General features: G+C 34.1%; 1 pseudogene; it reads right to left on the reverse strand.

Moving 5' to 3' along the window:
- Positions 1–11,146, reverse strand: part of LOC120595040 (60S ribosomal protein L32-like) — a 46,629-nt pseudogene extending 35,483 nt beyond the window's left edge.
- Positions 11,147–13,776: the final 2,630 nt, after the last annotated feature.

The raw sequence follows: 13,776 nt of genomic DNA on the forward strand, positions 1-13,776 counted from the left end.
GGGTGTTGCATTTACCATAACACAGATAGCAACCAAAAAAATCTAAAATACATTTCATTTTTTATTGACATGTCTAAAGGGCATCAAAACCAATCTAATTTATAATCCAAAATAACGCTCCATGGAAATTCTCTCTCCTTTTCTAGCTTGCAATACTGCTTACCCCATTCTCTCTAAATTTTTCTCTCAGCTTCTCTCTCTAAAACTAAACTCATCCTACTAACTAACTCTCCTCTAAGCTCCTTCCTATATAATGATTCTTTTCTTTCTTCCCCTTTCCTTTCATCCTTTTCTTCCTTTCTCCCCACCCCCCTCTCCCCCACCGTCAGGTAACTGAATATTCTTTTTCCTCTTTCAGTATCTCTTGTTCATACTTCCCAAAACCAAAGATTATTTTAATATGATTAAGAAAACCTTTTAATTTGTCTAAGAACTGAGGACAGGAAAAGGAAAATGCTTAGCTGGTGAATCATATAGAAAGACTCTTAAGAAAGAGAAGAAACTGCGGATAATTGTATACTAATAATTTTGTGACTGTTAAATAAGCATATTCTGACCTTGTTTTGGACGGCTAATCAATGTCTATTCTGTATTCGAATCACAGTCTCATTTGTGTTATATGGCCACATAAATTAAGAGTATTTGTGTTTAAAATCACATTTAAAAATTTTTTTCAAACTAGGAACTGAAGCTCCTGAGAGGCCCATGGTAATTTTCTCAATAGCTCTCAAATTTTTACATTTGTGAATGAGCATTCTGAATTGAATGTGGTATGAAGTCTCTAAAGTGAGGTTATAATTGGATAGACTTCACAGTATGTTTGAAATGGAAAGCATGTGAGAATAGCAAATGGAAAAATGAAAAATTTCAGGTGTCATTGGGCAGAAGTAGAAAGGAAAGTGTCAAGTATGTCCTGTGGGAGGAAGGAATAATTTCTATAGCCATCTAAGCTGGCCTGCTTGGACAAAGAGAAAATGGATATTCATTCTGTTAAGGGAGCCAATTTAATTAACATTCTTTTAATAACTTATACCCATTTATCCTTCAATAATATTTATATTAAAAGTATGTAAAGATTTTATTGGAATAAAATGCAAGCAGAAAAGCACCTTAAATGGCAGCTTGATAAATTGTCACAAAATGAGCACAGCCATGTAAACATAGACAGATCAAAAAACCAGTTGAGACACCATATCCCACACACTAGGATGGCTATAATACATACATACATACATACATACATACACACACACACACATACATACATACATACATAAATAGATAAATAGATAAATAAATAACAAATGTAGTCAAGGATGTAGAGAAACCGGTACCCTCATACATTGCTGGTAGGAATGTAAAATGGTACAGTCATTATAGAAAATAGCTTGGAGTTTCTTCAAAAAGTTAAACATTGAATTACCATATGAGGTAGAATATTTACTCCTACATCTATATCTCCCCAGAACTGAAAACAGATTTTCAAACAAATACTTGTACACAAGTGTTCATAGCAGCACTATTCACAATAGTCAAAAGGTAGAAAATACTCAATTGTTCATCAAAGGGCCAATGGGTAAATGAACTGAGGTATATACATAAAATGGAATATTAATCAGCCGTAAAAAGGAGTGAAGTACTGATACATGCTACAACACGGATGAATCTCATAAATGTTATATTAAGTGTAAGAAGCCAGACGCAAAAGGTTTTATATGATTCCATTTATAGGAAATGTCCAGAATAGGTAAATCCATAGAGACAGAAAGCAGAGCAGTGGTTGCCAGGGCCTGGGAAAAGGGGAGAATATGGACTGATTTCTTAATTGGGATGGGATTTTCTTTGGGGATGATAAAAATATTTGAAACTTGATAGAGGTGGTGGTTTTACATTGTGAATGCACTAAATTTCAATAGATTATACACTTTAAAATGTTTCATTTTATGTTATATAAATTTCACTTATTTTAAAAGAAAGGTATTTTTTAAAACTATACTGGGTCATTTTTAACTTACCACATTAGAAAAATGCAAACATTTGATAATGCACAAAGACAACTAAATTTTGAGGAAAGTCACTCTTAAACGCTGGTGTTAGAAATTCAAATTAGCACAAACTTTGAGGAAGGTAATGCCTTTTAATATAAAAATTCCAATTTTATATAATCACATCATGTATAATAAGAAGATAAGGCATAATTCAAATGGTTATATTAAGTATGAGACAGTCATACAATGGTATGCTGCATTGTCTTCATAAAAAGAACAAAGAATTCTGTATAAACTGATATGGAAAATTTCTGAGATATGCTGCTAAGCAAAAAAATCAAGATTCTGGTTCATTTTGTGTAAAAAAATGGATTGCATATTAATGTATATTTGTGTAGGCACATAGAATCTTTGGCAGAAAAGAAAACAATAACAAAAAGGATTTTACATATCGGTCTTCACTTTTCTCCTTTCCTAATCCCACTAGCCCATTCCAACTTGGATTCTGTTATTCCATAACACATCATTGAATATGATGGTCAAAGACACCTCTATTCCACCCAAAGCCTCACATACTTCTTTGTCTGCATCCTTCGGGAGCTCCACCTCAGCAACTCTTGACCAGATAGAAGCATTTTCTCTCTTAAAACTCTTCTCATTACTCAGCCTCGAGGACGCCACACCATTCGTTCCTGTGCTTCTGATTGCTCCTTTTTAGTTCTGTTTATTGGTTTGTTTTGGTTTTTCCTCTTTGTCCCAACCTATAAATATTGAATGCCTCAAGACTTAGTGCTAAATTCTTGATTCTTTCTATATAGAATCTTAGTCCCTAGGAAATCTCATCCACCCACATGGGTGCTATTTAATTATCATCATTCCCTGTGGATGTCCTGCATGTTCAATATAATTCCAGAATTATATTCCAACCAAGCATTCAACATCTATTTTTTTTTTAACTTTTTTTGTGTGAGAGAACATTTAAGTTATACTCTCTTAGCAGATTTCAATTATACAATACAGTGTTATCTATCATCTACAGTCATCATGTTATACATTAGATTCTCAGACTTTATTCCTTATAACTGAAAGTTTGTACCCTTTTACATACTTCTCTTTACTTTTCCCACCCCGCCCCCTCTAGCCCCTAACAACCACTTTTCTACTCTCTGTTTTTACTGACATCTACTCTTGGCTATCATATAAATATCTCAAATTAACATGTCAAAATGGAACTCTTGATTTTTCCCTGTGCATTCTTCCCTCAATCTTTCCCACACTAGTAAAGGAACTACATTTATCTTGGAGCAGCAGTCAAAAACATAGAAATCTTCTTCCTCCATAATTCATTCTCAAGTCCTTCGTAATATATCTCCAAAATAGATCTGGGTTCTCCTTTTGCCATTTCCACCCCTCCACTCAATTCACCCTCGTCTCTCTCCCTAGGCGAGCACTAAAGTCCTGTAACTCTTCTCATTACGTTCCCTCTTGCCTCTTCCAAACCACTCTTTACTAAGCAGCCAGAATATTTAAGGAGCATAAATCATATCATACCACCCTCTCACTTAAAAGTTTTAATTAATTGGTTTCTATTTGCATTTAGAATAAAACTCGCTTTTCCTCATCTTACTAAGCATGACATGATCTGACCATGGTGTCCTGTACCTTGATAAACTTGTTTACAGCCACACTGGCTTCTTTCATTTCTTGGAAGCATCAATCTTGCCTTGGCTTCTTCCCTTTCACTCTAGGATTAGAATATGTATGCTTCTGTTTCTTTGCATGGCTGGCTCCTTCTCCTGCTTCGTCTCTCAGCTTCAAGATCTCCTTCCCAGAGACGTTCCTCTCACCATGCTATCTCTGAAATATGCACTCTCCCTCCCGCATTACTCTGAATACACTGACCCTGAATGCTTCATTTATAACAATTCCAAATTTTACATTTGTTTGTCCATTCTTATTTTCTGCCTCCAATATTGGACATTAAGTTCCAAAAAGACAAGATTTTTACCTGTCTTTTCCATCATGCCTCTTAGCCACTCCTCAAGAAACACCAATAGATAGATGTAGGGGAATGGGAGTCAGAAAAATAGAGGAAAAGTCAGAGTATCCCATGTAACATTATTCCTGCTACATATCATTTTCTGATATTTTCAGTTGAAAGAATCATTTATTATTGATCTAGTACATACCTGGCATTCTGCTAACAGCTAGAGAATTAACAGCAAACAACAGTTTACAGTCTTATGCAGAATACTGATAAGTAAAAAGACAATTTAAATCATGTGTGCTCCAGTAGGGGAGAGTGTACATTGATATATGGAATTTATTTCTTTACTCCCTTGAAACTAGGTGGGCCCTAAATCCAATTTGAGGCATGGCCCTTACCTGGTCTGGCAGCTGCTGCTCTCTGCCTCCTTTCAGAACTCAGCTACTATGCAGTGAGACACCTAAGCTTCATGGAGAGCCCACATTTAAATGTTCTAGTCCACTGCCAGCATGTGAGTAAACTATCTTAGATATCCTGGCTGAGCCAAGCTTTCAGATGACTCAGACCCCAGCCATCACCTACCTGACTACGACTACAGAAGACAGCCTAACCAACTCAAAGATATGAAGAAATAACAAGCTGTTATTGTAAGCCACTGTTTTGAGATAGTTTGCTAAGAAGTAACGGATAACTGAAACACTACTTTTTTTAAAAATATAGTATTGATAGGTTTTGTTTGTTGATATTGTGACAAGAACAGAAAAACAAAAAGAGTGCAATTGTTTAGCTGAGGGCAACTGAGGCTAAAGAAAACATTCCTATCAGTTTTACATTGCTTCGTGGAAACTCGGGTTCATTTAATGCCTCTGAAGGCACCTTTCCATACTTCACTCTACCCATGTTCTCATATGTGTATTCTCCCAACCATCCAACCATTCATCTATCCACCATTGCCCCACCAATTCACTCATTTAATATTTGGAGCTCCTACTTTGAGGCAAGCCCTCTGCTAGACAATAAGAATGCAAAACTGAATGAAAGAAGATTTTTGTTCTCAAAGAGAATCTCTGCGATTGGGAAAACTTACCCTTAAAAAACTGCAGATAGGCTGTGAGAATTATAAAAATAGCATTTAAAAATAGCATTTTTGTTTGTTTTCCGTTTGGTAATTTTGAAAACAACTTTCCCCTACATTCCCCGAAATCTCAAACACATTTCTCTGTTCACATGTACTGGAAGAAAAACATCTTGACTAATAATAGAAAATATGGGAATCTACCGAGGAAGATGGATTTCTGTGGGGGCTGATTCTGGAAACAGAAAAGACAGAGTAGCTGAAAAGGAGGGTTTGTGCATCATCCCCTTTAGTCACTGACTTCCAAGAAATAACAGCAGATGCAGGAGTACAGGAGTCAGAGAAATAAGGAAACAATTGTCTGGTTGCCTTTAGAAACATCAGGTACCCTATTAACATCAATTATAATTTCTAAGTCTTTATCAACATTTATCATTCACTTCACTTTATATGTACAGTTTATATCTACGTGGTTTCAAATATTAAGGCAGGTGAGTTATTTGGCAACATTCTGTCCACTTCATCAATGTACACTGTACAATATAGTTGGTAATAATTTGAGGGCCATTTTCAATTTTCTACAGTTTTATTATCCGGGCAATTCTTCATTTCCAATACATATTTATTATGTGCGTACCTGCTACAGTGACACTGAGAGTAAACTGAAATGTTTTCACCTGATGATAAATATTTCCGCTTTTTATTTTTTGTGTCCATTCTATCTGCCTCGTCGTATTTTTATAAGTATGTTTATCTTTGGTAGTCAGACCATGCTGCATGCAGTTAACCATAAAAAATTCATGTTTCTCCAGTTCGCTTCAAAAGCACAACCTGATCTGTCAAAACACATTTTTAAATATCAAAATGCCTTTCCACTAGGGCCTTATTTGGTGCTGCGGTGCTTTATAACCCCATGCTACAGAGGGAAAAAAGGTGAAAAGATACATAGATACTCTCAGCTGCTAAAGGACAACCAGCAATGCATTGACTTTTAGCAGGACAACCATAAACCAGCAATGACTTAATAATTCATGTTTGTAAATTCCATAAATGCACATTCAGACCTTGGGGAAAAACATGTTTTCAAAAACAAATAAAATTAATCACTATGATTTTTAAGTTGTTTAAGATACAGCTAGCAAGGTTAGCCCCTTACTGTTAGCACTCTTAATTTTAAGGTGTATGTTAATTAGTAAAAGTTCTCTAGGCAACTAGTTGTGAAGGTACTGAAAGTTTCAGTCTTCATGTGTACTTTCATATGCAACCCAGATTTGGGGTATTAAACAGGCTTATTGACAGTTATATCTTCCCCTATCTCTATAATCCTGTGCCCCAAACACTAGTTAGGGTTGCCTATTCTTTAGAAAATTTAAATTGCATGAATTTTAGTCCCTATCTTACCCTCTAGAGGAAGTCCAACGACTTTCTCAAGATTTCTGTGACACAGAGGTGCTGAAGCTCACCCAGTCCCTTCTGGCTCTGCATAGCCACCTTTGTTGAACTCTTGATTTCACTCATTTTTCAACTCCTACTGCTGTTTATTTTGTCTTTTACATGTTCATCCGAAATTTCTATGCTTGCTCTTTTTCTTTCATTTTCCCCAAGATGACTTCATTTGTATTCATTTGAATGTACAGATTTAATGAAAAGTTTTGAAGAGATGAGCTTTAAAAATATTTTTAAATATTAGGCTTTAAGATTTTGACCATCTTTCTCTTAAAGTTATGGTTGCCCATTTCTGCCAGATAGGGTAACAAAATTTCTGGTGCAAATGTCAATGTCCTTCACATTTATTATGCAAAACATTCGGCTCCCTCTTCCCGGCTCACTGCTGTGTGCTGAAATGAAGGACCATCTACTCTAGACCTCAGTCTTCTAGCACAGAAGACCTGCTCAAAGTTTTGGTTTTTTCTTAATCCTTTATTAATCAATCTCTGATATAGAATAGATGAGACTAGTATTCCAAGGTGAGTTACAGGGATTGAAGGAAATGGTGGAAATTAATATGTCAATTTATATGTTAATCAAATGTATGTTCATTTTATGTGTTAATTTATGTTAATAAAATAATAAATTAATTTTCACTAATATGAATTATGCTGCTCTCAAATCAGAGACGGTGGTGACTAAATCCACATTGGGTTTTAAATAATTTTTCACTTTATTACAAAACCTTGCTTTGAATCTAAGTTAGGTACCTCCTTCTCATTTCCACAGAATTCATCAGGACACAGATTACACTGTATTGTCATTATCTAATTGTCTGTATCTCCCATTAGGCTGAGATTTCCATGAGCAGAAAATACTCTGTATATTTTTGCACCATCTCTTTTAAAACCTAGCATTGTCCGGAAGTAGCTACTCAACAAATATTTGTTACATGAATGAATGAATAGCATCAGATCCCTGACAATGATAGGACCTGGATGTTTGACAGTATAGCAGATATTACAATAAATGATCATAATAAAAACTATGAAGAAAACCACAAAAAGGTGCTCCTGTCTAGATTATTCATTCCCAAACTGAGGACATTGTGGCCAGAGAAAAGAAGTAATTTAGCTTAATCTCACACTGTAAGGACTACACTGGGGCTAGAAATCAGACTCCCTTTCTTTCTGGATCCTGCATCTTTCTGTTACACTGCAGTTGCGTCTGGGGAGTCGGGCATCCTGCCTCTCTGAACAGTGGATGAAGCTAGTGGACAGCTTTACAGAGGCAAACATTGATTGCTTTTGCATCTCTTTACAAGTAGTGTGGGATATGAAACAGCCTCCCCACTCCGGGTAGCCTGAGATGTCTTTTCAAGTTTAGAAAAATAACCTGAGGGAGCACCATTCTTGGCAAAAGTATGACGACTTTCCAAGGGCCTTTAGAGTTTTCAAAAACTGTCCTTGGACACTGGGAAGCTTTAGTTCCATGAAGGTGATTTAGGCTCTTTCTTGTGGGCATGAAAGGATTAAGATTTAAGAATCATAGGTGAAATTCATTTAAGAATAATAAGAATTAACCACCAAATACTGCTTGCTTGTTTATTTGTTCCACAGATATACCTTCCAGGAAGTATTTTCATTGCACATAACAGATGAGAATTGTTGGAAAATAATTTATAATCCACAAGATTAGAAAAATCTCCTTGAGAGTAACCACCAGATATTTAATTTCCACTGTGTCTTTCCTATCCCTTAAACTTTGTCTGCCTCCTGTCTCTTTCTTTAGCCTCATTCACAACCTCTCTTTCATTCAAACCCTGCATGCAAGCTACAGATAAGCAGCTGGAGTGTATCATGAGAGAGGCAATATATCAGAAATTACCTCCGTTTAAATTCCTGCTCCATCACCTTCCAGCCGTGTGATCTTTCTAGCTGTGTTGACTTTGCTGTTATTCCTCCATTTGAAAAACAGGTAGAATGATAAGCAGAACTAATTGAGTTATTACATGTAAGACACTTGCCTAGCACATAATAATTGCTCAATAACTGTTACCTAAGATTGACATCACCTTATCTGCAATTCCAAAACAAGTTTGAACTCTTAAGTAGTTCTTTCATAAAAAAGCCTGACCTGAGCTGAACTCTTTTGATAGCAAAGCCCAAATTGAATTAATGTGAGACTGTATCTAGTCTCCATTTATTCCTCTTGGTACAAATATACATTTGTTTTATTGAAGAAATTAGTTTGATTACAGTATGCTGTGCCAGACCCCACTGGATATTATAGAGTATATTATAACTCTATACTGCGTTTCTCAAAACTAAAAAGATCTGAATTGTGAAAGACATTGGGACCCAAGAGTTATGTATAAGACAGTTTGGGCTTGTATTAAAATTATTTTAATACTTGCTAAACATACCACTGCCTCCTTGACATAGTATTTACATTACTCTCATCCTACCCTTGTCATATTTATTCAGTGAGACCCAGATCCCGTGTGCACAGCTCTGTAGAACTTCCTTTACTATTCCTAACAGTTGGCGTTTTCTCCTTTGTGTTCCTCCACAGTTCTTAACGTTGCACTCCATTCAATTTTCTTTGCTATATTTTGTAAATTGTATCCTGAGAAAATTAAGCAGCACTTCAGTTAACATAAAATTGCCCCCAATGAATATTTTCTGCTGACTACTTTCTTAATAAAAGTAAACATGAAATTTTTAAAAATCTGTTTTTAAACTGACTTCAGTGTCAGTTTATATATTTTTAATGACAAAATTAACTATGTAACTAATAAACATGCTTTCTTCTTTGTGGTTTGAAAAAATAATTATGTTACTTTTATGAAATGTGTCCTGACAAGTACATGCATATAATTTCGTGAAAACACCATCACCAACAAAACAGCAGGCTTCCCACCGCCAAAGGAAAAACTATCCCCATTGAGTACTGAACAATCACAGATGTTCCCATGATATACTACTTGAGATACATATGAGAATAATTCCAACAAGATATCAGAGGGCATTTTGAAGCTTTATGGATCTAAAAAGTCATTATGCAATATAATCTTTAAGATTCTCTGTCAACATGTTTTGAGAATTTGTTCTTTTATTGTCTTTTTACAGCATTTATTTTTCTTATTATAAAAACAACGTCTGTTGTAGAAAAATTACAAAATACCTATAAGCAAAAGAAAATAGAAGTTGTTAATAATCTCACTATTCAGAAACGTTACATATTCATTGTATCATTTGCCTATATATGAATATGTAAATAATGTATGTGTAAGTATGCATGTGTGTGCTTGTATATCATGGACCTCCTGTGTTTTAGTTATAGTGGAATGGTTATATTATACTACAAAGGGAGCAACTATACTGTAGAGCCTCTAAATGTAATTAGATATAGTCTTGGAAAAAAAAGGGATTGGTGGGCTGGATGAAAAAAAGTGAAGAGATTAAAAAATACAAATTGGTAGTTACGAAATAGTCACAGGGATGTGAAGTACAGCATAGAGAACACAGCCAAAAATATTGTAATAACTAAGTATAGTGCCAGGTAAATACTAGATTAATTGGGGTGATCACTTCATAAATTACATACATGTTAACCATTACACCTGAAACTAATATAAAATAATATTGAATGTCAACTATAATTGAAAAATAAAAAAAAATATAAAAATAAATAAATAAGTTGCAAACATATAAATATATAATTGCAAGTTGTGATTTTCCAGGAAGGAAATAAACAGAGGATTGAAATATAGGAAAACAGTGACAAGTGATAAAATTGTTAGGGGAGGAATGTCTGAATAGGCAATTTTTAAAAAGCAGTGGGTCTAGAAGACTGGGCAAAGTAGAGAATGAAACAAGATAATGATGGAGATATTGATAGAGACCAGACCATAGAGCATCTTGCAGTCCCTTGTAGGGATATCAATTTGCTTTTAGGAACAATGAGAAAACAGAAAGCTTGCTGAAGAAAGACTGATGTGATTTGACTAAATCTGGGTTATTCAACCTCAGCACTATTGACAAATTGTCTCAGATAAGTCTTTGTTTTAAAAGGCTGTCCTTTGTATTGTAGGAGGTTTAGTAGCACCTCTGACCTCTATCCAACAGATGCCAGTAACATCCCCCTCTGCCCTTATCTATGACAACCAAAAAGTCCCTAAAATCAAAACAGTTCTGCTTAAAAACAACTAGTTTAAATGATTAAAAATTATTCTAGCTACTAGGTGAAAGACAAATTCATTTTTTCTCTTATAGGAGCATACTTCCTGATCACAAAAGACAGTCATCTTGTCACCATGAGGGAAATCAGCCTTAAAATGACACTAATCAGTGGATTTTAAAGCTGCACGATGCATCAATGAGCTGCTGAACCAACTGACCTGAATCTGGCACACAAGAAAGCAAGTCAAAGCACAACATCAAAGACCAGTGAGTTCCTGTGTGGAGGTAGCTAGTGGTCCATGTAGAGAGAGTAGTATGTTGGACCATGAAGAAATGTCTTGCAGTTATGACCATGGAGAAGTTGTAATGGTCAAGATTCTTTTCGAAGCCAGAATAGAAATGACTTGAATTTATACCTCAATCCAGCTAGCATCCCATTCTTCCGCTCCATTTCCCAGCAAAACTTCTCACAGAAGTTGTCCATGTTCCAGATAAAGAAAAAACTATATACAGTTTGTGTATTATCTTGGTATGTTACCAAGGTTAAATCAGGCAGCACAAAATGGACTGTTCAATAAATGCTGGACAGATGGCATTCTGAATAATTTTTAAAAAATAGATTTCCTATTCCACAAAATTGGGAATAAAAAATAAAATCTAGATTAATAAAAATAAAATCTAGATTAATAAAAGACATTAATTTGAAAAGCAAGACTTTTAAAACTATGAAAAATAGTTTAGAGGAACTCTTCTATAATATTGGGATAGAAAGAGATATTTAGGGATCATATAAAAGGAAATCTCATAAAAGAAAAAAATATTGAAATGTATGACTAAAAAGACAAGAATTTTGCTGTCTCATGCAAGATTCCATAAACCGAGTATAAAGATGCAGTCTTAAAAAATATTTTTATAATACATCTAACAGACACAGGATTTACATATAGAATATATAATCTCTTCAGATTCAAAAGACAAAGACAGGCCAATTGAGATACATGTTAAATAATTCCAAATAGAGGTATCACTAATCCCCCCCACCAAATATGAGTAGCTCTCCAACTTCACTATTAATTAAAGAAAACACAAGTCAAAGCAAAAACTGTCAACTTTATTCAAAAAATATATTTGGAAATTATATTATACTTACAAAAGTAATCCTGACAATTCCCAATTTTGTCAAGCATGTGGGAATCAAGAATTCTTACAATTTCTACTGAGAACAAATTAGAATAACTAATTTGCAGAGTGATTTATAAATATCTGGTAACAGTTAAAATATGTCGATTCTAAAAACATCAAGCAATTTGGTTTTTCAGTATATGTGTACCTTAGAGAAATTCTGTGCAAAAGTATCATGAGACATTGCAATATTATTTGCAACAAAAAGAAAATTTTAATATTCGCCCAATGTAAAGGTCTATAGCAGTTAAAATAACTGAACTATATTTATATACAAACAGACTAGAATCAAAAAAATATAATGTTGGTTACTCTAAATAATATTCTATTGACCATTCTGTGCATTTTTGGGTGCTCATTAATATGCATTTCTGTTGGATACTCACAGAAGGTATTATATGTTTTACTTTAGTAGATTAGATTACTAGATTTAGTAGATGATATTGGTTTCAAAAGTTTTCAAAGTGGTTATGCCAATTTACATACTCTCCAGTAGTGAAAGAACTAGAAATAACCCAAATATCATCAACAATAAAATATATCAATAAAGTGCAGTACATTCATAAAATAAAATGCTATTGAGCAATGATAGTGAAAAAACTACTGCTTCACACATATAATGCTGCGTGAAAGAAGCCTGAACATAAGAGTTTATATTTTATGATTCCATTTATTTAGAGCTAAAACAATAACAAATCTAATACATAGCAATAAAAGTCAGAATAGTGATTATTTAGAGGAGTTATGACTGGATGTGGTCTCTGATACAGCTTTCCCGTACCGATAATGTCCCCTACCTCACATGATCTGCCCGAAGGTTCTAAGGGTTTACTCAGTTGCAGCAAAATTCAACCAAGTTCACACTTAATATCTGTGCACTTTATATACATGTTAATTTAATAAAAATTTTAAAATTATAATGTTATTTTTAAAAAGTAAAGTACGTAATACATAATTGATAGACTAGACCAACAAATATGTAAAATTTCAAAAGTTAACAAAGCAGAACTATGTTTTATGGCTCTCTAGAGAGAGAGAGAGAGAGAGAGCCATAAAACGTAGTTCTGCTTTGTTAACTTTTGAAATATATATATATATAGAGAGAGAGAGAGAGAGAGAGAGAGAGAAGATTATGCCAATATACATACTCATCAGTAGTGGAAAACTATAAATAAATATATATATGTTTAATTTTTAAATTTTTTTCTCCCCTAGGGAGGGAGGTCAGAGAATGAGCTTGGGAATTTGAAAATAAATGCCTTCATTTATTTGTAGGGACAATGATAACACCTATTTTTCAGGAATGCTGTGAGAATGAATTAATTAACAAATATAAAACATGTAGAGCACGTTTGGGCACATAGTGGGCACTAGCTGATATATACCATCATTCTTGGTTCTGTCATGAAAGGGTAGTATTTCAGCAAGAAGTAGGATTAGGTCTTTGACGATAGAACTTCGGAATTGTCACCTACTTTGTCACCACATGACTGAGTTCAGTAAATTGACAGTTTCTACTCTCTTCATATACACATTTAATGTGTATGTTCTCTGTGTAAATGTGTTTATAGAGATATATATTCTCCATATATACGTGTATATATTCTCTAAACTGCATCAGTTGTTGCAGATGTGAATATAATTAAAGAAATGTGCCTATATTCAGTAACCTCAAAATGTAATGAAAAATGCTTTAAGTTAAAGTTTAAAGTTTAACCATTCTGTACAACATCGTTACCCTTTCTCCAAAGAAAAATTCTGTTATAGTGGAAGATTTAAATGTTCAACTTTATTTGTTAATTATGTTTCAGAATTCATATCTTTTATTTCATAAATCGCAAGTGAGATAATCAGCATAGAGAACAAGTTTAGATTAGTTACGACATATAAATGTTACCGAACTGCTTATTTACCAATGTGTTTAATTGATAT

The sequence above is a fragment of the Pteropus medius genome, unplaced genomic scaffold (assembly GCF_902729225.1).
Source record: "Pteropus medius unplaced genomic scaffold, Ma_sr-lr_union100, whole genome shotgun sequence".
Classification (NCBI taxonomy): Eukaryota; Metazoa; Chordata; class Mammalia; order Chiroptera; family Pteropodidae; genus Pteropus; species Pteropus medius.